Here is a 22,663-nt window from a genome sequence, read left to right on the forward strand (position 1 = left end):
AATAAGGCTGGTGGTGTCTAATAGACACCGCCACCATAATGAACATTTTCCGCCACGGCCGCAAGGAGACCGGGCGGAAAAGCGGCGGACGGTCTTTCCGTCCGCCGTGGTCCCCCCCGCCATTCTAATATGGCGGGAGGGAATTCTGGAGAGGATGTCGGGCGGATTGCCCCCGCCAGGCCGGTGGTGGCTACCACCAGCTTGGCAGGGGGAATCCGCCCGACATCATAATGGGCCCCTTAGACTCCTTAGGCCCTGTTATATACTGAGAAGTTGATGAAAGACAGCTTCAGAATCAAAGAACTAATCTTGCAACACCTTATGATGATATAGACTTAGTATTACAAAGAGTCTTCAATAAGGATTACAAACTATATTTTGCACGTTGTTTATTTCCTGAAGGAGTCATCTATTAGAATTAAGAACTCAGCCTTCATTGCTTTGTTTCTGTGAGAGACGTCATGGAAACATGTTTATACAGATGTTCTTGTTGTTAGTACTGGTATGGTACTAAAGTATATGTAAGACTATATGATTGCTGAGTGTCAATACAAACGACTCGTTATTAATTAATTCTTTTTCATATTACATTTATTAACCGATTACATTGAATGTATTACAAGCAACAGGCGGTTATAATACAATATTGAAGGTAGATTTTGTTAGCGAACCATATGTAAGAATTAAAAGTGCTGTTTCAAATGATCACATTAGATTTCATTACAGTTCGGTTAGGGGAAGTTATCAAGCTTCATTCCTGAACTCAGCATCAGAAATGCAGAGAGAGTCATTTGGTAAATCAAGTACAATATCAGGTGTAAGATGCCAAACTCAAAATCTGAGTTATGCTAAACGACTTTACTTGTCTTAGAATAGCCACTCAACTGTAGAGCAGACCAAACCCAGCTGTGCTATCAGGCAGTGTGAATATATTCAGCACCTCTCTGTTTTTATCGTCCCATTGCCCTTTCCCCAGTTCTACTTCCAGTCTACATATTGTTACTGTAAGGTTGTCACTGGGCTCAGATATGTTTGGAAGCTCACATTACTCTTATTTGATCAGGATTGCAAAGTTGAGTACCTTGACACTTGCCTATGCAAAAGGACTGTGTGTCCAAAGGTGTTTCTGTTGATGAATTCAGCTTTATATTGTGAATTTGGGATTTGCTCTTCAAATTTATCTTCCTAGACTTAAAGTAGAATCATTCAGTTTAAAATTGACTGAGTAATAAATATTTTGCGGGAGGTATTTTCTTTTTTTTACCGTAGGTGCTTATTAATATGAGTAATTTGCAGTTGAACCATAACAATAAGATATATAGAACCTGTTTTACTGACCTATGCTAAACTAGTGCTCAACTAGGCCTTGACTCTATTTTGAAATAAAATGGCTGCTGTTGATAATAATTCTTGTGCCTTTATATATTGACACCACAAATGTGCATTGTTTATTTTGGAATCACAAGTTGATCTTGAAAAACTAAGGAGGAAGCGTTTAAATTAGGGGTCTCCAACATTTTCTGTAGCAAGAGCTACTTCTGCTTTAGGAAAGTCTTCCCGAGCTACTAGGAAATGTTATAACTGTAAAATAGTGACTACAATATGACCACCCTACGCAGGATTCTCAGTAGTATTCCAGGTGCGGTTACCACCAGCAGAAATGCCGGGAAAACGTTCATCAATATAAAATGCCTCTACCTGACTTATGAAGTAACATTACATTCTTGACATGCCCTATGGCACAAACTATATAAGTACAGCAGGTCTCCCTAGCTCAGCTGAATTATCATTCATCAGTTTCTGTGCATGCACATTTTTTATAAAATACCACTTTCCACTTTGGGCAAACAAACTCAATTTTTTAGAAGAGAATCCAATTTTGAAAACAAAATCTGCCTTTAAAATATCAGTTTTCAGATGTTTAGAAATGCACAGTCCCAAAACATCAGCTTGTCATTTTCATTATGTACTCCCATGTACAAATGCCTTATCTGGATAGACTACTTTGAATACCCAGGTAATACAGTCTTGTGCCATGGATGGTCACCCTAGCACCACTGGTGCCTGTGTTATGCCAGTAATGCCCACCATTAAACTAGAGCCACAGTTGATCCAAGGCTGGAAACTATAAGGGTAAGGGCAGATACCGTATTTCAGTCATGACCATTATTATGCCAGTAATAGGTAAATGTAGGCCAGTCATGCTCCCAGTATGTAAATGATGGCTTCCAATATACCACAACTCGACCAAAAATACCCTAAATAGACAAGGGTGACCATTACTATGCAATTGCCACTTTTATGCCAGGAGTGGGCACAATTATGTCAGAGATAACACCCTTATGGTAGGGGCAGTCGTACCCATTTTGTGGTCCTTGACACCAGGCGTAGCTTTTAAGAAGCAATAGTGTTTATTATGGATGCACATAAATGCTGATGAGTCTCTTAGTTTTCACTGTTCTGTATCGTGCCTTCTTCTCCTCAGGTCTTGCGCTGATCATACACCCAACTGACACATTATCACTCTGATTCCTGCAGTCCCACACTTTGGAGGGACAGCGCTTATTACTTCTCAGGCTTCTTCTTTTATGGTCCACTGTTCACACACATGGTGTGACTGATAAAGCAGGGATATAACATGGTCAATTTCCTTGTGGCTTTGTTATATTGAGATTGGATACAGACTATCAAGTGGCAGGCGCTATAAGCCGATACATTGTGTATTTGACTGTTTAGTATGAGTTACTGCCAATGGTTTGGCTGGCTGTCACTCCAAGGATCTTGAGATCAGCTGTGCTGCCTTCTTTAATAGGTACCTACTTTCTGAATTTGATACTGGGCTTTGTTGCACCCCTGAGAGCTACTTTGAAGGTACTGGTGAGCTTCCAGTAACTCCTGAGCTACTAGTTAGAGACCCGTGGTTTAGATTCTTTCAAGGCTCTTCCTGGTTACACACTGTATTACATTTATTATTTCATGAGTCTTTTCATTGTTCATGTAACTAGTTTTTTATAACAAAACTGATGAAATTAGATCAGGAGGAGGCAATTATTATTCATATTGTGGTATAGTGCTAGGGTGATGGTATTATAAGAATTTTTATAACGATAAACAGGTATTTGTTCCTATGATGATACATTTCTTCACCCCATGCTGACAATGTGATCTATTACTTTTTGTTGTGAAAATGACTAAAAACCCTAAATTTGGGGGTGAGCCAGCTCTACTAGAGACACTGCCCAATTCTCTGTAAATGTCTTCTAGATTTATAACTTTATTTACATTTTGGATGTTGCTAATTAAGGCATCTATTTAAATGCTAAAGAGCCTTGATGATCCATAGGATCAAATTCACTACATCAGTCTTAAGATTTACTGAATTTGACCATATTTTGACCTTCTGTAAAGGCATTTAAATGTTAATAAACATTCATGATTTTTTATAAATGTACTGACTTTGCTCCTTGAATGCCTTTATGACTCACTCTTTATAGTTTACTGTATTTTTGAATTGTTCTTTTGATTCTTAACACTAATAACACATTTCCTTATCTATTCATGAGTACAACACCATCCCTGACCCTGCAATGGTTGCTATGTCTATTGTACCAATTATCTAAGAAATGACAGCCCCAATCTTTTAATCAACTAGAAATCCTGGCAGTCATTCTGTCTTCCCCCTTGTAAGAACTGACAATGAAGTTCAGATTTAGATCCTTCTCCTCATCCTCCTACACAGCTGAATTGTTCCTCACAGATCACCACTATTTCTGGCTCCATGACACACTTTTAGTTTCTTAGTCATGGCTGTGAGCTCTACTTTAACACATACTACACCATGCATGAACATGTTAAAACTGCTGCTGCAGAGTTGTTTAGTTGAAAAATATCATGATTTTGGAAATCTTCTTGGAAGAAAATCAGTTGATGACATGAAACAGCAGATGTGTTTCTTTCATCATACTGTCAGAGTGCATGCCTGTAAGTCTTTCAATAAGGTCCAATTACCATAAGCTAATAATCAGTATGGAAATGTGAGTGCAATTATCAGTATGAAAATGTAACACAGGAAAATAGACAATAGGACCGCACAGGCCAGGTTGCAGCTATGTGAGTATGAAGATGACGAACAACAATTCAAATTTCATTTTCCAGCTGACTCAACGGATATGCATCAAACAATTTTGAAACATCTTAAGACACTTTGGGCCTCATTGCATTGTAGGGCCAACACACCGTTGCGGAATCAGGACCTCAGTATTAGGATGTGACTGCACATGGCGAGGTCACATACTCACATTTCTCCATGGGAGCTTGTGCTGCGTTCGGAAACCGTTCGCAGCACAAGCTCCCATCGAGAAATGGGAATTTCTGTTAATCCCTACACCACTCGTTGCAGGGATTGACAAAGGAGTACCATATGTGTCACCCCCAGTCCCCCAACGAGAGACCGCTGTTGCAAGGGGCACTGCTGGGTCCCACAAAGTCACTTTCCGACAGGCTTTTCATATCGGAAAGCCTGACATGAGAAGCCTGTGGGAGCTGGGAAAACAACATCGTAATCCCAATGGAAAAAATGCAGTCCTTAAGGGGTTACGTGCCGGTTCTCACTGGCCGACGGGCTTCTTCAGCCCATTGGAAGCCAGCTGGAATGACTGGCCAGCTTCAATTACAACCAGATATTCATAATACGGCAGTCGGAATTGAAACTGAAAATGTCCCTTGTAAAGCCTTCGACCACAGTTCAAAGGCTTTTTGGCTGATATCAAAATCAAAGGCCTTGATTTTGATGTCGGTCAGAAAGCCTCCAACCTGTGGTGAGAGAATTTCCGACCAACATCTTCGGTTTCAATTCTGACCGCCGTATTACAAATATGGCTTTCCGACCGACATCAAAATCAGGGCCTTTGTGACTGGCTCATTTTTCAACCACAGCACTATATGCATCAGCATTCTTTATCTAGCTTTGGGAAAAAAATAATATTTTAGTAACAGGGTAAAACACTACAAATTGCTTAATTATCTTGACTCACTTGCCTGGTATTGTCGTCCTGAATTGTTGCTCACTTACTTTCAACAGAGACTTGAGGTAAGTGAGGATTAATATCTATTAAATGGTATCCAGCTTTTGTAAAGTCAGAGCATTCAAAATCATATTCCTAGCAGACATTTTCTTTCTTAAATATCTCTTTCATTAACTTTTATCCCACCAATATCATATCCTGTGACCTAACCTTGATGCAACTTACCACCTTTTATTTTGTCCTAAACCATCTTTGATTAGATTTAGAAGGTTTTTGAAAGACAGTTTTTAATTCTTGGATAGCAAGACTACAAACTGGAATAAAGTGTCAGAAATAATTAATTCTGTACTTAAGTATACACAATTGAATGAGATATAGGTTGTAAAAGTTAAATGAATTGTGTGATTTAATGCTCAGACAACAAATATAATATGAATTCTATTTATTTTTACCAGATAGTGTTGATTTTGACAGTAAATACTGCCTAGTGTTTATTTCCGGTCTCAGGAAGATGATATAGATTTTGGGATAAAAAATGCTGTACAAAAGACCAGCACCAGAGGATATAATTGCAAAGATTTCAACAGCTACCAGGTACTTTCCCTTTGTGCTGCGATAGGCTGGGATAAAAGAGAGCCAGACACTGACAAACATCAGCATGCTAAAGGTGATGAACTTGGCTTCATTGAAGGTGTCAGGCAAATTCCGTGCTAAGAAAGCAACGACAAAACATATACAAGCTAAAAGTCCCATAAAAGTCAACATGCAGTAGAACATTAAAATTGACCCCTCATTACATTCAGCTGTCATCTTCCCATGGTTAGCCTTAGTGTTAAGTTCAGGGAAAGAAGGTGAGGTCCACTGCCAGATTGCTCCAATAGCAGACTGAGTCAAAGAGGAGGCAAGGACAATGGAGGTGGAAGTCCTGGATCCTATCCATTTCTTTAAGTTGCTATTGGGTTTTGTGGCCTTGAAAGCGATGACCACTGTGGTTGTTTTGGCCAATAGACAGGAAACACACAGAGAGAATGAAATACCAAAGATCACCTGCCGGAGCATGCATGTCACCGTCCTAGGCTGTCCAATAAACAGTAGAGAACAGAGAAAGCACAGCATAAGGCCAACAAGTAAAATATAACTAAGATTGATGTTGTTGGCTCTGACCACTGCAGTGTGACGATACCATCTGAAGAGCCACAGGACGCAGGTGGTATTGAGAAAAAGGAAGACAGAGATCGAAACTAAGACAAATCCCAGGGGTTCCTCAAATGACAGGAATTCAGTCTCCTTTGGGATGCAATCATCTCTTTTCCTGTTCGACCACTTGTCATCCGAGCACTTCAAACAATTTAAGGAATTTGAAGAAGATATAAAATAGTTTAATCTCTACACAAAGATGAGTTGAATGCCACTGATAGTTTTTTAAGTAGTTTAGGAGAGAATGTTTTCTGCTTACCAAGATAGCTTGCAAGCACATGTATTGCTACTTGTAAAGCAATTTAATGATACATTTCTCAGGGTTAAGACAGATGAATAGTCTCTTCAATTAAAGCTAAAATGGTTTTACTAGGAAACACCATTATACAATAATCTCTAATTCTATTTATGTCACTGAATTTCAATTGTGTCCCACATTCTTTCTGTAGAGTCATAAGATCTAGGACATAAAGAGCACCAACTGTGTCTTAGATTGTACCCACTCACTATTTTAATCATGCCCTAAATTAAATTGGATTGAATAATTCCTAAAAAATAAATCTAACTATTTCCATTTGCAAAGCCAGTGAAATCATTAAGGTGGTGTTAGTTTCAAAGATAAAAATAAATAAAGGTAAATATTTTGACATTATGTCGACATGGATCACCTAGGTCTGGAAGTAAGAAAAACATATTTATGTTTTCAAAGAGTATTTTTTCTCTCAGTTGACTATGCTATATGAATGCTTGCAAAACAATTGGCATTTTGTAAGCATTGTTGATCAGAAAACAATGCCCAAAAATAAAAACAAAGCCATAAGACAATGTTGTTTCACTCTCAGATGGATTTGCAATGGCATGATAGATTTCTTTCTTCTTGCATGCTTTGCCAGGACCTATAATTGCAAATAGAGATATTGATTTTTCCTTACATTTCTTTAAAAGACATATCAGATGAACAAAGGCCCAATTTTTTGTTCACCTGGGGCTCCTGAATCAATGTCTTCAATACATATTAAGGTGTTTCAATTTCAAGCTACAATCACAGCATTATGTAGTGCCCTATTAGGAATCTGAGAGAAATGGAATGGATGCATTTTGAAATGTTCAGGAGTTAAAACATACCCCTTTTCACTGTTAATAGTGCTCGGGCCCTAATGTCATTCCCTAAGAAACCCTATCTGCCCACACAATCTCCCCAGACATTTTGCTTGCTGAATTTAAGATGTTCTCAATGGATTTAAAATTCACCATTCTCTGCTGGAATTATTTAGCTACCTGTAGACATCCTGACCCTTAGTTCAACAGTCATTACAAAGTTTGGATATACTGAGGGTGAAAGTGAGAGCTAGAAATATTGGCGAATCTTTTGTTTTCCTTCCACACTTTGGAGGTCTCAGCTACAGACAGCAAAAACTGTCTGTTAGACAACAAATATTTTCAAGTAGATTACATATACTTGGAGTGGGCTAACAAGCAGCAGCTGGCTCATAATTTGATGACTTTCTTCTCTATTTTGAATTCCCTGCTGCTAATTTGATGAGTTTCTTCTCTATTGTTTTCGCCCCCTCCCAGGAAAATGGTATAACAAAACTTGAGGGGTCCCCCCTGCAAGGTTCGTGGAGGGGCCCCTCTCGACCCAATCAGGAGAGCTCTGGCCAGGGTACTGGGCTGAGAAGGTCTTCTGTAGTGAGGGCCCCCCACATCACAAGGGCTGGGGGCGACGTTATGCCACTGCCCCCGGACAATTTCAGCCGTACAGTGTTTCAACTGGATGATGTATCCTTCCACAGCAGAACGCATGCTTTACATTGCACTGCATATGAGGGACTATTTACTCTCCTCTCTCATTCTATCTCTTTATCTCTCTATCTTTCTTCTCCTCCAATCCCCTTCTCCTTATCCCCCCACTTCACAACTGGCTCTAATATCTGCTTGCCCTTCAAGTCTACTCAGGCCCGTTGCAACCGAGGACTAGTGAGGACTCTTTTGAAAGACAGAAAGCTGAAAATGGAGCTAGCATTTTAAATATATTTTGTTTCTGTTTAAAAAATATTTTAAAAAACACAATAAAAGATGGTGTCTACAGGTTTGCATGCATCAGCACAGATCATTTTTTAATATACTCTGTTACAAAGGGCTGCTGTGAATGCGTGTGCATCAGTGGTAACCGTGTTTGACTTTTAATGTATTTTATTAACACATTCACAAAATACATTTAAAGATGACTGCCTCAGGTGCACATCCCCTGCTAGCACTTGGGCATCCACTTCTTTTTAACAACGTACTGGGATCAGCATTTTTGGTCACAGATATAGTTTCCTACTACATTTGCATGATCGTCATGCACACTCACAGTTCAATGGAAAGGCACTGGAACAATGATTGAGCATCCAGAGACAAGCATGCAGTCTGCTTCTTTGTGGGTTAGATTCATAAGTGAAGTTGAGTTGACTCCTTTTCTAACACCAAAAGCAGTAGTAGGTGAAGTTAAGGGATGTGCCCAGGTACTGTATGGCTACCCTTCTTGCAGGCTCAACACCACTGCCTGGATTATGTGGTCCTCTAATCTCCACCTGGGGGGATTGGCCCTTCTTGCCTTTGCTCCAAGACAGTGTGGTCAAGGGTGAAGACCGCTTTCATAGCATCAGGATGAACACATCCTCCATTTTCTGTGTTTACATTCCTTCAGTAAGGGCACACCAACAAGGGCTCATGCATGCATCTGTTGGCATAGCACCCTCATTTCCACTGAGCCGGGTACTCTCGCCGGCAGTCATAACTGGAATCTCCTTCAAGGTCTGCTACCAGATCAAATGGAAACTCTGCAAATGTAGGATGCCTTCAGTCTTCTGAACATTACTTTCAAACAATATTTTGTAACGTTATTCAGTACTTGTGCTTAAAGTAATGGTGATGCACATATTATTGGGGGCATGTTTATTTTGTTAAATATAAAGTTTAATGCAGCATTGTATCCCCTTCGGACTGATGCCAATTTTTGAGAAGAAAAGGGAATAAAAGAATGGAGAGAATATGGTTTGTTCAAGCTCACACAATGCATGGAATGCAAGATTATATAATTCATGACTGCTGATCTCACAGTCCATCATTCAATCATTAGATAAATGGCACACTTTCGATTTCTCAGTAAAATAGGGTGTTTTAATACTTATAAGTTAACCTTAAAGTAGGCTCTAAAGGATCAAAGTAGGTCATGAGTGCCTAGGTTTATCATCTCCTAACGGTGAAAAACGTTTAAAGCCATTTTCTACTGTTTTAGGGCCTATCTCTCCCATTGACTATCACTGTGTTAACTTACTACATGTTATAAAAGATAATGTTGGACTGCAAGCAGATAGAGGAATGCTGTTTATGGTCAAAATCATTATAAATGTAAATCCTCTTTAATAGTAAGGCCAGATTTTGAGTCACAATTCTAAAAATGCCACTTTTAGAAAGTTGCAATAAGAAAACTTGATGGACAGAATGCTACAATGTCAAACCTTCACCCAGTACACAGATCTGGACCTAAATCCATAGTTTATTTACTCCCAGTACCATTCCAGTTTAAACCCAGCATCTTGACTGGCGGGGAATGTTTCATTCGTTCAGCATTCCGTCCATCTATTTTTGCTGCAGCACTATTCACCCTAGGTGGAATGGGTATGCCCAGACATGTGTCCCTTGCTAGCTGTACCACTTGATTCAAACTAGCCTGACTGATGAGGGGTGTTACCCCGAAACCGGTCTGAGGATGCTTGTTTCCGCTCTAGGGAGAACCCGGCTAGGCAGTTCGGGCTGGACTAATCTCATATGGAACAGGCCCACAACTGATTTGCATATGGCTGGGTTCAAACTGGGGTGGCATAGTGAAAAAAGGAATGATGGATGGAACCCAGATGCCTTGACTGAAGGTGAATGTTTGATTTATTCAGCTTTCCGTCCATCATTTGTTGCTGCAGCACTATTCGCCCTAAGTGGGATGGGTATGCCCAGACGTGGATTGTCTCAATGATGCAAAGTGAGCTAAAGAACAATGATGGATTCAACCCAGATGTGTGACTGGGGGCGAGTGTCTGAAATGTTTTAGCTCTCGGTCCCTCATCTCCTTGTGTTTGCTTTGTTTGCCCCAATTTGGCAGGGAATGCCCAGATGTGGGTCCCTTGCTCACTTTGCCACTGGATTCAAGCTAGCCTGGCCGATGAGGGGTATTATTCCGAAACTGGTCCCAGGATGCTTGTTTCCAGGTCCAGGGAAGACCTGGCTTGGCAGTTCAGGCAGGACTGTTCACTTAAGGAACAGGGTCAAGACTGATTTGTATATGGCTGGGTCTGAGCCGGAACGGCAAAGTGAGCTAAAGAACAATGATGGATTCAACCCAGATCTGTGACTGTGGGTGAGTGTCCATCATCTCCTTTTGTATGCTTTGTTCGCCCTAAATTGACATGGTAACAGGGTCAAGACTGATTTGCATATGGCTGGGTCTGAACTGCAGCACTGTTGCATCTGAAAAGAATCACATGGAAACACACCAAAGACATAACACTTAGCCAATTCACACACGAAACCTAAAGGTTTTGTGAGCTAAACATTTTTCTCAAATGCCTTCGACATTTTCAAACTGCTTTTTTCTCCTAGTCTATTTTCAAAACTCAGTCCATACCTAGATTTTAAGGGGCTTATTTACGAGGTCAAAGCCTTGCGCTTCACGTTTATTGACTCACCAGCAGCAAAATGGGTTTCCCCATATTTGCAAGGCCTTGTAAAGTTACACGGCGTGACTTTTCATGGCCTTGTAAAAATGTTTCCCTTTCCTGCATAACTCCGTGAAATGGGTGTTCCATGGGTGTTGCAGTAGGTGTTCCCATGCTACATCCATGAAACTTGCCACATTCCCGAATTTACAACATTTTGTAAACCTCGGGAAGCATCAGAATCCTACACCTCCCCAGGGGAGGCGTAACAAGGGGAAATACTTTTATTTCTCTTCCTTTTTTCCTCTTTCTGTAGCACACATAGAAAGACGAAAATTACTTTGATGATTATTTTTATGCAGGAAATTGTCCCTTTCTGCATACAAATAATCATCCTCTAAGCGCTGGCACCCTTGTAAAATGACCTAAGAGGTTCTGTGCTATCACACTGCTGCTATTTGTGCACCAGCGCAGGGGAGAAGCACAGGAATTAACTGTATCTTGTAGATGCAGCATATTCCTGCCCTTGTGATGCAGCGCGGTGCATCTGGAAGGCTTGCTGTGCTGCCGTAGGTCAAAATATTGTAAATGAGGACAATAGTCTTTTTCAGTGCTTTCATTCTTTTGACCTCACACATAGAAGGAAGGAAACTGAACTGTTCCATCCGCAGCGCTAGGGGGGGGCGCGCGGCGCTCCCATGCTCGTGACGGAACCGCTCTGTCACGAGCCTCGGGTGCGCTGTGCTGATGACGGAGTGGTTCTGCCACGGCCCCGCCCGCTCAACAGAACGTCCAGCGCAGGCGCAGAATCCGCGCCGCGCAGGCGCCCTGAGCGGGCCATAACGGAACCGCTCCGTCATCAACACAGCGCGTCCATGGCTGGTGACGGAGCGGTTCCGTCACCAGCATCGGAGGGGTTAATTGTAACTTGCCATGGCCGCTCAGGGTCTTTGTCTGTCCCAGTTCTGGAAGCCTCTATCCCGCTATTCAGCCTTTCCTAAAAATGTACATGCACCCATTTAATGATAACTTATGATAGGTGATGGCCTCTAACTGCCTTTTTGAAAATATTGTTGATTTTGCAAAGAACTCATGAATGTAAAAATCTGTCGCAGGAAGTACAGATATTAGAAGCTGATATTTGCCATGCCATCTGGGTGTAAACTGAGGTGGAGGTGGTTGGAACGAGTTCTGGCTGAAGTTCTCCTTTTATATATTAAATTAGTTTAAGGCTTAAGGGTTGGGGAGGCCAGATCAGTGACAGGAGGTTATACACATCATGTACACTCTGTGTGATGGTACTCTGCATCATTGCATGATGTGTTATAAAAATGTTACTAGTTTGTAAGCATCATCTTAATTATCAATTATTAATTTGATATTTTCCACCCTTCAGCAATCCCCTAAAGGACTTTTCATCGCTGTTACAGGCATAGCTTTCTGAAAATATTTTCTGATACTATTCACTCTTTGATAACAGCAAGAGGTATGTTCAAGGGACTCCTTTTGAGAACCAACCAGGCCTCACAATTATTTGCCTTGCAAATAGCACTTACATCTTTGTGAAAATTGCAAACCAAGTAAATACTGATTGCAAAGGATTTATCAGATATTCAGTAGTGTACCATTCGGATTCTTGCAGGTCACAATGGGTAATAACTACCAATCTGGGGTCTGCAAATCTGCATGTGTGTTATTTGTCTGAATACTTTAAATGGTCCAAAACAGGGAGATGAAATACACAATGTGCACGTAGGTTCCATCATTGAGTCAAGCCTAAACAGTAATGTGCACATGAATATTTGCAAAAAACAATCAGGATTGAGCCAAACATAAGGATTACAATAATGGCTACCTCTTTAGCTTGCTAGTGATGGACAAAACACATCTGTGGTTTATTCAAAATCTAAACAATATGGCCACCTCCCCCATGATCGCGTGCAAGGAACCTTTACCTTGACAAACCTTGGCAGTATTCTAGCTACACATTAATAGCGGAGCTCTCTTTCAGGAAGACCATATCTTCTTGTAGGGCATATTTCCTTTTAAAAATCTAATGGTCCAAAGTATTTAAATCATAGCCTGTATAATCCTCCCTTCCACACGAGCTGCCTTACAATAATTTTTTGTCACAAGTGAGAACTACCATAACTAGTCACGTTTTCCTTGTCTTTTTGTGTTCAGTTAGCTCTTATTGAAAGCTTGGCATGCACCATATTGGTCAACCTTCATGTAGCAAAGTCAGGGATTGGACAATGTCAGAAGTACTCAACCCAAGTGAGGCAAAGAGGTGGGGGCCCTCCAACTCTTCCACTGGGACTCCTAATTCACATCCAAGCACTTGTTTTTCTGACCTCTTCTCCAGTGGCACAGTATTAGCAAGTATGTAATGATGAGATGATCACCAGTAACAGAAGGTATCCTCCATATTCACAATTAAATCTATTATAGGTAGTCATCATTACTTACTCACCTTTAGTGCCCATCCCCAACCCTTTTCCCAATCCCATGCTGGACATGATTATGTCCACCCTCCTCCAAGTCAAAGAAGATCTTCACACCCTCAAAGAGTTACTCTTCACACAACACAGACACCCCCTACCCACCACCACTTCCCCCCCTAACAAATCCCCCCCACCCATCCTACTCACCCTCTCACACAAAACTCCCCACACTGGACCTAAATCCCCACTCACAATCCCACCAACCGCTCCCGACGCACCATCAATCCACTTTCAGACCACGACATATGCACTCTCCTCCGCTCATATGACCCAGTTCCCCAAAACCACTTAGCCACCACACACCTTTCCTTCCCCACGATTCACTCTAACCCCCTTAGGCACCCCACACAAAACAACAACAGAGGCTCCGTCCCAAATAACCATGAAAAAGTCCCCCTCACTATAGAACCCTCTACCACCCTCTGCACCCCCAGGCTCAAATGCATACTTCTCAACTGCAGGTCGGCCCCTAGACAGTCCTCCGACATCGCTGATCTCATCAAAACACTGGACCTTGATCTAACCATTCTGACTGAAACCTGGTTAACTGAATCTTCTACACCTATCTTGGATATTCTAGTTCCCCCCAACTACCACATCATTAGACTTGACAGGTCCAGCAAGACAGGCAGTGGAATCGCATGTATTTATAGGAGCAACCTCTCAGTTACTAGAGTCACCTCCCCCCCACTTTCCTCCTGTGAATAGATCTGCCTCGATGTCATCAGCGAGAGCAAACCTGTATGCTCTCTACACGTCATCTACCACCCACCTGGGGACAACCTCTTCTTCACCGAACAACTCATGGACACAATCTCAACCAATTCCGGACGGCAAAACACTCAAATTTTCCTTGGTGACTTCAATCTCCATTGGAACAATCACAATGACGCGGTGGTAAATAGTCTCAAAAACGACCTCAATGCTCTTGACCTCACCCAAATCTGCAACAGCCCAACCCACGATAAAGGCTCTATCCTCGACCTTATCATCTCCAAGGAGAGCTCTACCCAGCTTGGGTCAATCCAACCCTGTGACTGGTCAGACCACCACATTATCACATTCTTCATCAATGAAAAAATTAAACTTAACCCGGTTCAAGCCACCAAATCCAAGGTCTGGAAAAGGGACCTGAAGAAACTCAACCCAAACTCTTTACCTTCCCACAGCTGCAATCTCCTCCTTCCCCCTACCGGCGCTCTTGACGTTCAATCTTTGGCCGACCACTACCTCAACTCTATGACCTCAATAATCAATGAGGCAGCCCCCTTGCAATTGAAAAGAGTCTCCACTAAGAACTCCAACCCATGGTACGATGGTAGACTCAACGAAGATAGACGGGCCATGCGATTGGCAGAGCGCACCTGGAGATCAGCCCCTTCGGCACTGCACCTTAAAACTCTGAAGAAAAAGAGAAACGCCTACTTCAGGAAAATCAAGCGCACAAAATCAGATTTCTTCAGCCTCCAGCTTGACCAAGCAAAAAAACGGCTAAGAAAACTGTTAGGAACTAATCAAAACACAATCCAAGGAACAACCCCAACAATCACATAGCACAATAGGCGATATGCCATCCTGTGAAGACTTCTCTGCTTTCTTTAATCTAAAGACTGATAACATAAGGAGCGATCTCCGCAATGACGTAAGTCTTTACTCCAACCCCCACAGCATAACACCCACTGAACCAAAAAACAATGCTGCATGGTCATCCTTTGACACCTACTCAGAAGAAACAATTGTCAAACTGCTCAGCACATTGAAACCTTCTAATCACCTCACAGAACCCCTTCCTCCAAACGCTGTAAATGACTTCATCCCATTACTCCTCCCACTCTGGACCAAAATTATTAACAGTTCACTTCAACAAGGACTCATCCCCGACTCCCTCAAAGTTGGACAAGTCACACCTATACTCAAGACACCAACAGCTGACCCTACTGACCTAAACAATTACCGTCCTATTACCAATATTCCCACCATTGCCAAACTGTTGGAAAAATGCGTACAACTCCAATTGTCAAAACACATTGATCAGTTTGACCTCCTCAACCCTCATCAATCAGGCTTCCGAGCAGGGCACAGTACTGAAACTGCTATGACACACATAATTGATGACGCACTCCAAATCCTAGGTCAAAATGATACCTGCCTCCTCATCCTTCTTGATCTCTCCTCAGCATTTGACACAGTCAAACACGAGAACTTACTCGAGTTGTTAAACACCAGAATGGGTCTATCTGGGACTGTTCTCAAGTGGTTCACCTCCTTTCTGCATAACCGGTCTCAGAAATTCAAGAGCAACAACTTGATGTCCCCACCAATGCCTGTAACATTAGGCGTCCCACAAGGATCTGCTCTATCCCCAACATTGTTCAACCTGGTCATGGAACTTCTCACCACCTTGTTACAAGCATCTAATGTACACTTTCACATGTACGCCGACGACACCCAACTATATCTCAAATTACAATCCCCCAAAGACATCAAACTTCTGAACTCAACTCTCAGAAACACCCAATCATGGCTTGCCGATAATCACCTCAAACTCAATGCTCTGAAAACTGAGTTCCTTCTGATCTCACCTCCCGCTAAAATCTCCACCACGCAAACTTGGCTTAAGCACCTAACTGCACTCAATGTCCAACCTACCATCGTGGACTCAGCGAAATCTTCACGCCAATCTCAACATGCAGCAGCATATCAGCAAGGCAACTAAGGGAGCTAATTTCCAAATCAATACCCTGAGGAAACTTAAACCCTTCCTCCCAGCCAAGGACTTCCAAACTGCAGTACAAGCCCTAGTCATTCCTCGCTTAGACTACGGTAGCGTCGCCCTCTGCGGATTCCCCCTATCTACAACTGCACCCCTGAGAGCCTCTTTGAACGCTGCAGCGAGACTCATCACTGGATCAAAAAAACACTTGCATATTTCCCCATACCTAAAATCCTTTAACTGGCTACCTTTTGAAGCCAAAATACATCTGAAAATTGCCTGCATGACACATAGAGCTGTACACCACAACTCACCCGGCTACCTCACTCAGAAACTGACAATATCTGGAGGCTCAAGAACCACTAGAAGTACAAAGAATCTTCTTCTGAAACCTCGTGGATTCTGGAAGGAAAAAACATATAAACGCTCCTTTTCAGGAATGGCACCCAGGATTTGGAATTCACTCCCTCCAGAAACCAGGCTTAACTCCTCCACTACATTTTTTAAGAAAGAAGTACAAGCTATCCTTAAGGCTAAATTCACCTGAACTTTTACTTTGGAACTATTGGAGACTCTACACCTATTTGTACTTTTCGTTTTTCTGATTGTCGATTTGTATTATTGGTTCAGCTGATTGACTTTGCTCCCCCATGTACCTACCCTAATTTGCTACTCATTTATTACCTACAACTATTCTTTGCTCAAAAGTCTGTTAATCACTCTCTTGTTTTCTTTCCCCTTGTTTTTGTAAAGCGCTCTGATATCTGCAAAGATCTTGTTCGCGCTATATAAAACTTTCAAAATAATTAAATAAAATCATGACTATTGCAGGCACAGTTTTTTCCAACAGCAATGCCCGCTTCAATGTTTTATCCAGTTCAACACCTTAGAATGGCCATTCTCTAACCTTGTACCTGTCTAATGCTAAGAGCCACGCAATCTACTGTTATCACAATTAGTATGTCGATCTGGGGGATGAAACGATAATGTAACAGCAAGTAAATATCAACCTATCCCTGGTATTGTGTGAATGTATTGATATGATAAAAGTAGGATGAAATTGTATTGAGCAGCTGAAACATGCCCATGCTTTGTATACCATGTTCATTAGTATGTATTATGTGTGATGGACATGTTATCATCATTGAGTAACATGTGCAAGGATCACTGTGTGCAAAAATATCGGAATACAAAAATATCCTGTCAAAAATAATATTGTCTAAAACATCTTGCTCTTATAATTATAACGTAAATTGCAAAAATATAGTGTCAAAAATGTTTACCCACTTCTGCTTTAAAATATGTTTCAATAGATATTTACACTCACCTGTGTGGTTGGAGGTAGTCCCCTCCGAACAGGGTAAACACTGGAAGCAGCAGGAAGGGCGACCAGCAATGGCTGATATCCTCTCTCCCGGGATACAACTTTTGCTGCAGACTGATGTAGGGGCCTGAGAGAAAGAGACGAACAGAGAAAGAAAGAGAAACAGAAAGAGTGGGAAGAGTTAGAAAGAGAGGTGATAAAATATGTCCATCGAAGCAGTCTACCTGATGAAAATATATCTCTTCTAGTAACTCTGAAAGGCTTTTATGTTTAGGTAAAAATGTATTATTCTTCCCAAAGTACCTACAGGGCTATACATGGTATTATTTACTTGTAACCTAGAAACCAGGTTGGGTTTTGGCAGTAACACAGTGCTAGCACAAGGGCCATCCTACAGGATGACTTATTTTATTATTTATTTATGTAGCTTATAAAGCGCGCAGCTACCCCCGAAGGGGTGTCCCGGCGCTAGAACCAGAGCCTCAAGGGAGGAGGGGAGGAGTAAGGATTATTGCAGGAATCACAATCCGTAAAACAGCCAGGTTTTTAATCTGGCGCGGAAGATGGGTTCAGATGGGCAGAACCTGAGGTCGGTTGGAAGGCGGTTCCACAGATTGGCTGTGATAACGCTGAACCCTCTACCGCCCATTCTGGAGAGTCGAAAGCGAGGTGAGGTCAGGAGGCGTAAGTTGTTAGATCTCAGTGATCTAATGGATTGAGATAATGAGACTCGCTTTTTCAGGTAGCTAGGTCCAAGGCCGTTGATAGCTCGGAAGGCGAGGATGAGGATCTTAAACTGGATGCGGCTCGCAATGGGAAGCCAGTGGAGTTTTTTGCGATAAGCGGCAACTGACTGACGGTAGGGGATATTGCCGATCAGTCTGGCCGCCGCATTCTGAACGATCTGGAGCCGATCGATCAGATATTGAGGGGCGCCGGCGTATAAGCTGTTAGCGTAGTCCAGGTGGGAGGTGATGAGGGCCTGAGTGACTGTTCGGCGGGCGTCCAAGGGGAGGTAGGGACTTCCTGTTATATTCAACCCAGAAAGATGGGAGGTTGATTCAACAAACTGCAATGATCATTTTGAGCATCGGATTATATAGATAGGTCTATGCTGTTGGTGCCTTCGCCTGCTGAGCCTTTGATCGTTGTAAAAGAGTGACATTGCTAGCATTTTCACATATTATCAGTCTCGAACCAACATTCTGGTTGTTGGGATCCTGATCACGTAGAATTGAATGTTTAGGCTTTGAAATGGCAGAACTGGTACAGAAGTAAAGAAAATATCACATCTCGGAGTGATCAGGAAAGGGAGTTGTAACATAAGAAGGTATGTGTAATCCAGCTGGTCTCCAAGTAGAAAATAAATCTAGACTCCTGCCTTCAGAGTCTTCCTTTCTAGTCAGAGTCTAAGCTCATACATGCAGTGTGTGACATCACTGGTTCTGAATCACAAGCCCTTCGCATGGGGACTTGTTTTTTTTGCAGGACCTGCCTGTGTGAACATGGGACATTTTGGAAAAGAACCACCAATGGTTCCTAGAGAGCATGAAAAACATGGAAAAGGTGTGTGATCTTAATTGATCACTGTTGAAGAATGTTGTAAGTAGGTGGATTGTTTGAGATGGGCAGTCTGTGGTAGCTATGGCACATAACCCACAGGCTTAACTGAGAGTAATATGTAAAGTATTTGCACCAAAACAGTAATAAAGTCAAAACATCAAACAATAAAAATCCTACACTGAATTAGAACATTACACCTAAAAAACAAAAATCCAATAAGGGAAACCTGCGATATGCATTTTTAAAATGTTAAGTAGAAAGAGAGCTAAAAAGCACTAGCTAAAATGCACCAATGGGCCAATTACGATGCGGCTCGGAAGGGTCCGACCATCGGTCGGAACCTTCCAAGCCGCATCGTAATGGGCTCCTTGGTTTACTTTCTGACCACTGCATTATATTGCCTACAGTCAGGAAGTAAACTAGAAGGTCATTCCAGATTGTTTCCAACGGGCTCGAGGAGCCTGTCTGCCAGTTGGAATGCGGCCTGCATTCTCAAGGGCGGGCCTTTCCGTCCTTGAGATTATGTTGCACGGTTTACGACATGGAAAGCGTATTTGGAGGCCCCCAGAAGGGCCTCCGTGCGTGCCCGGCCTCCGGTTGATGACCAAGGGCCCCCCTGTTGATCCCTGCAGCCGGTGGCAGGCACCTCGAGGTGCCTGCCACAGGGTGAAGGGATGAACCTGACCTCCCATTTCCCTATGGGAGCATGCATTATGGCCGGTTTGCGGCCGTAATGCATGCTCCCATAGGGAAATGTAGGGATGTGACAAAACAGTGTTTGGTCGCATCCTAAAGAGGCGGTCGGGACTGTCGACCGGGTGTAGATCGAGCCCAGGACCGAGTCAGTGTTGGGCGGGTATGCCCTGATGTAGGTCCTGTGCTCTCCATGCCACTGGAATCAAGCTATCCTGGCTGGTATGGTGTGAAACCCGAAAACCGATCCTAGGATGCTTGTTTCCAGGACAGGGAGGACCTGTCTTGGCAGTTCGTTCTGTACTATTCTGATGAGGCACAGGGTCAAGACTGATTTGCATATGGCTGGGTTCAAACTGGAATGGCATGGTGAGCAAAAAAATGATAGATTTAGTCCCAGATTTCTGTACTGGGGTGAATGTATGACATTGTTCTGCATTCTGTCCATCAACTGTTCTTTTTGCAATTGTCACCCCGAGTGAGACGGGTATGCCCAGACGTGGGTCCGTGCTCGCCATGCCACTGGAATCAACCTATCCTGGCTGAGAAGGGGTGAAACCCCAAAACCGGTCCTTGGATGCTTGTTTCCAGTCCAGGAAGGACCTGTCTTGGCAGTTCGGGTTGAATGTTCCCATGAGGCACAGGGTCAAGACTGATCTGCATATGGCTGGGTTCAAACTGGAATGGCATGGTGAGCACAAAAACAATTATTTTAGGCCCAGATCTCTGTACTGGGGTGAATGTATGACATTTTTCTGCATTCTGTCCATCAACTGTTCTTTTTGCAATTGTCACCCAGATTGAGACGGGTATCCTCATACATGGGTCCCGTGCTCTCCATGCCACTGGAATCCAGGTATCCTGGCTGATGAGGGGTGTAACCCACAAACCGGTCCTAGGATGCTTGTTTCCAGTCAGGGAGGACCAGTCTTGTCATTTCAGTTGGATTGTTCCCATGAGGCACAGGATCAAGACCGATTTGCATATGGCTGGGTTCAAACAGGAATGGCATGGTGAGCAAAAATACAATAGATCTCTGTACTGGGGTGAATGTATGACATTGCTCTGCATTCTGTCCATCAACTGTTCTTTTTGCATGTATCACCCAGAGTGAGACGGATATGCTCAGAAGTGGGTCCTGAGCTCTCCATGACACTGGAATCAAGTTTTCCTGGCTGCTGAGGCAAAACCAGAATCCGGTCCTAGGATGCTTGTTTCCAGTCGAGGGAGGACCTGTCTTGGCAATTCAGGCTGGACTGTTCCCATGAAGCACGGGGTCAAGACTGATTTGTAAATGGCTGGGTTCAAACTGGAATGGCATGGTGAGCCAAAAAGACAATGGATCTCTGTACCGGGGTGAATATATGACATTGCTCTGCATTCTGTAAATCAACTCTTCTTTTTGCATTCATCACCCCGAGTAAGACGGGTATTATCAGAAGTGGGTCCCGTGCTCTCCATGCCACTGGAACCAAGCTTTACTGGCTGATGAGAGAAAACCAGAAACCAGTCCTAGGATGCTTGTCTCCAGTCCAGGGAGGAACTGTCTTGGCAGTTCAGGCTGGACTGTTCCCATGAGGCACAGGGTCAAGACTTATTTGCATATTCCTGGGTTCAAACTAGAATGGCATGGTGAGCAAAAAATTGATGGATCTCTGTACTGGGGTGAATGTATGACATTGCTCTGCATTCTGTCCATCAACTGTTCGTTTTACATTCATCACCCCGAGTGAGACGGATATGCTCAGAAGTGGGTCCCATGCTCTCCATGCCACTGGAATGAAGTTTTCCTGGCTGATGAGGGTAAACCAGAAACCGGTCCTAGGATGCTTGTTTCCAGTCCAGGGAGGACCTGTCTTGGCAGTTCAGGCTAGACTGTTCCCATGAAGCACGGGGTCAAGACTGATTTGTATATGGCTGGGTTCAAACTGGAATGGCATGGTGAGCAAAAAAACAATGGATATCTGTACTGGGGTGAATGTATGACATTGCACTGCATTCTGTAAATCAACTGTTCTTTTTGCATTTATCACCCCGAGTGAGACGGGTATGCTCAGAAGTGGGACCTGTGCTCTCCATGCCACTGGAACCAAGCTTTCCTGGCTGATGAGGGAAAACCAGAAACCGGTCCTAGGATGCTTGTTTCCAGTCCAGGGAGTACCTGTCTTGGCAGTTTGGACTGGACTGTTGCCATGAGGCACAGGGTCGAGACTGATTTGCATATTCCTGGGTTCAAACTAGAATGGCATGGTGAGCAAAAAACTATGGATCTCTGTACTGGGGTGAATGTATGACATTGCTCTGCATTCTGCCCATCAACTGTTCGTTTTACATTCATCACCCCGAGTGAGACAGATATGCTCAGAAGTGGGTCCCGTGCTCTCCATGCCACTGGAATCAAGTTTTCCTGGCTGATGAGGGTAAACCAGAAACCGGTCCTAGGATGCTTGTTTCCAGTCCAGGGAGGACCTGTCTTGGCAGTTCAGGCTGGACTGTTCCCAGAGGCACAGGATCAAGACTGATTTGCAAATGGCTGGGTTCAACCTGGAATGGCATGGTGAGCCAAAAAACTATGGATTTAGGCCCAGATCTTTGTACTGGGGTGAATGTATGACATTGTTCTGCATTCGGTCCATCAACTGTTCTTTGTGCAACCTTCATGATTAAAAGCACACTGCAATACTTTGGTCGGACGAGGCTGGGCAGTGCCAACCCATCTTAAATCTTATAGTAAATTAACTAAGTGGATCTGCGTTATTTCTGAACTATGTTTCGCAGCAAGGTGAGATTTGATTATTTTGTTTCCTAGCAATTATAGGGAAGAGCAAAGTTGATGGGTGGCTCTCACCACAGGCCCCCTGTTTCAATTGACAGTATGTATGAGAGGGCTTTTTGCTAATGAAATTGAATTGGCAGAAGGATGGCTTCCACACAGAGTTTTATAGGTG

This window comes from Lissotriton helveticus, chromosome 10 (assembly GCF_964261635.1).
Source record: "Lissotriton helveticus chromosome 10, aLisHel1.1, whole genome shotgun sequence".
NCBI lineage: Eukaryota > Metazoa > Chordata > Amphibia > Caudata > Salamandridae > Lissotriton > Lissotriton helveticus.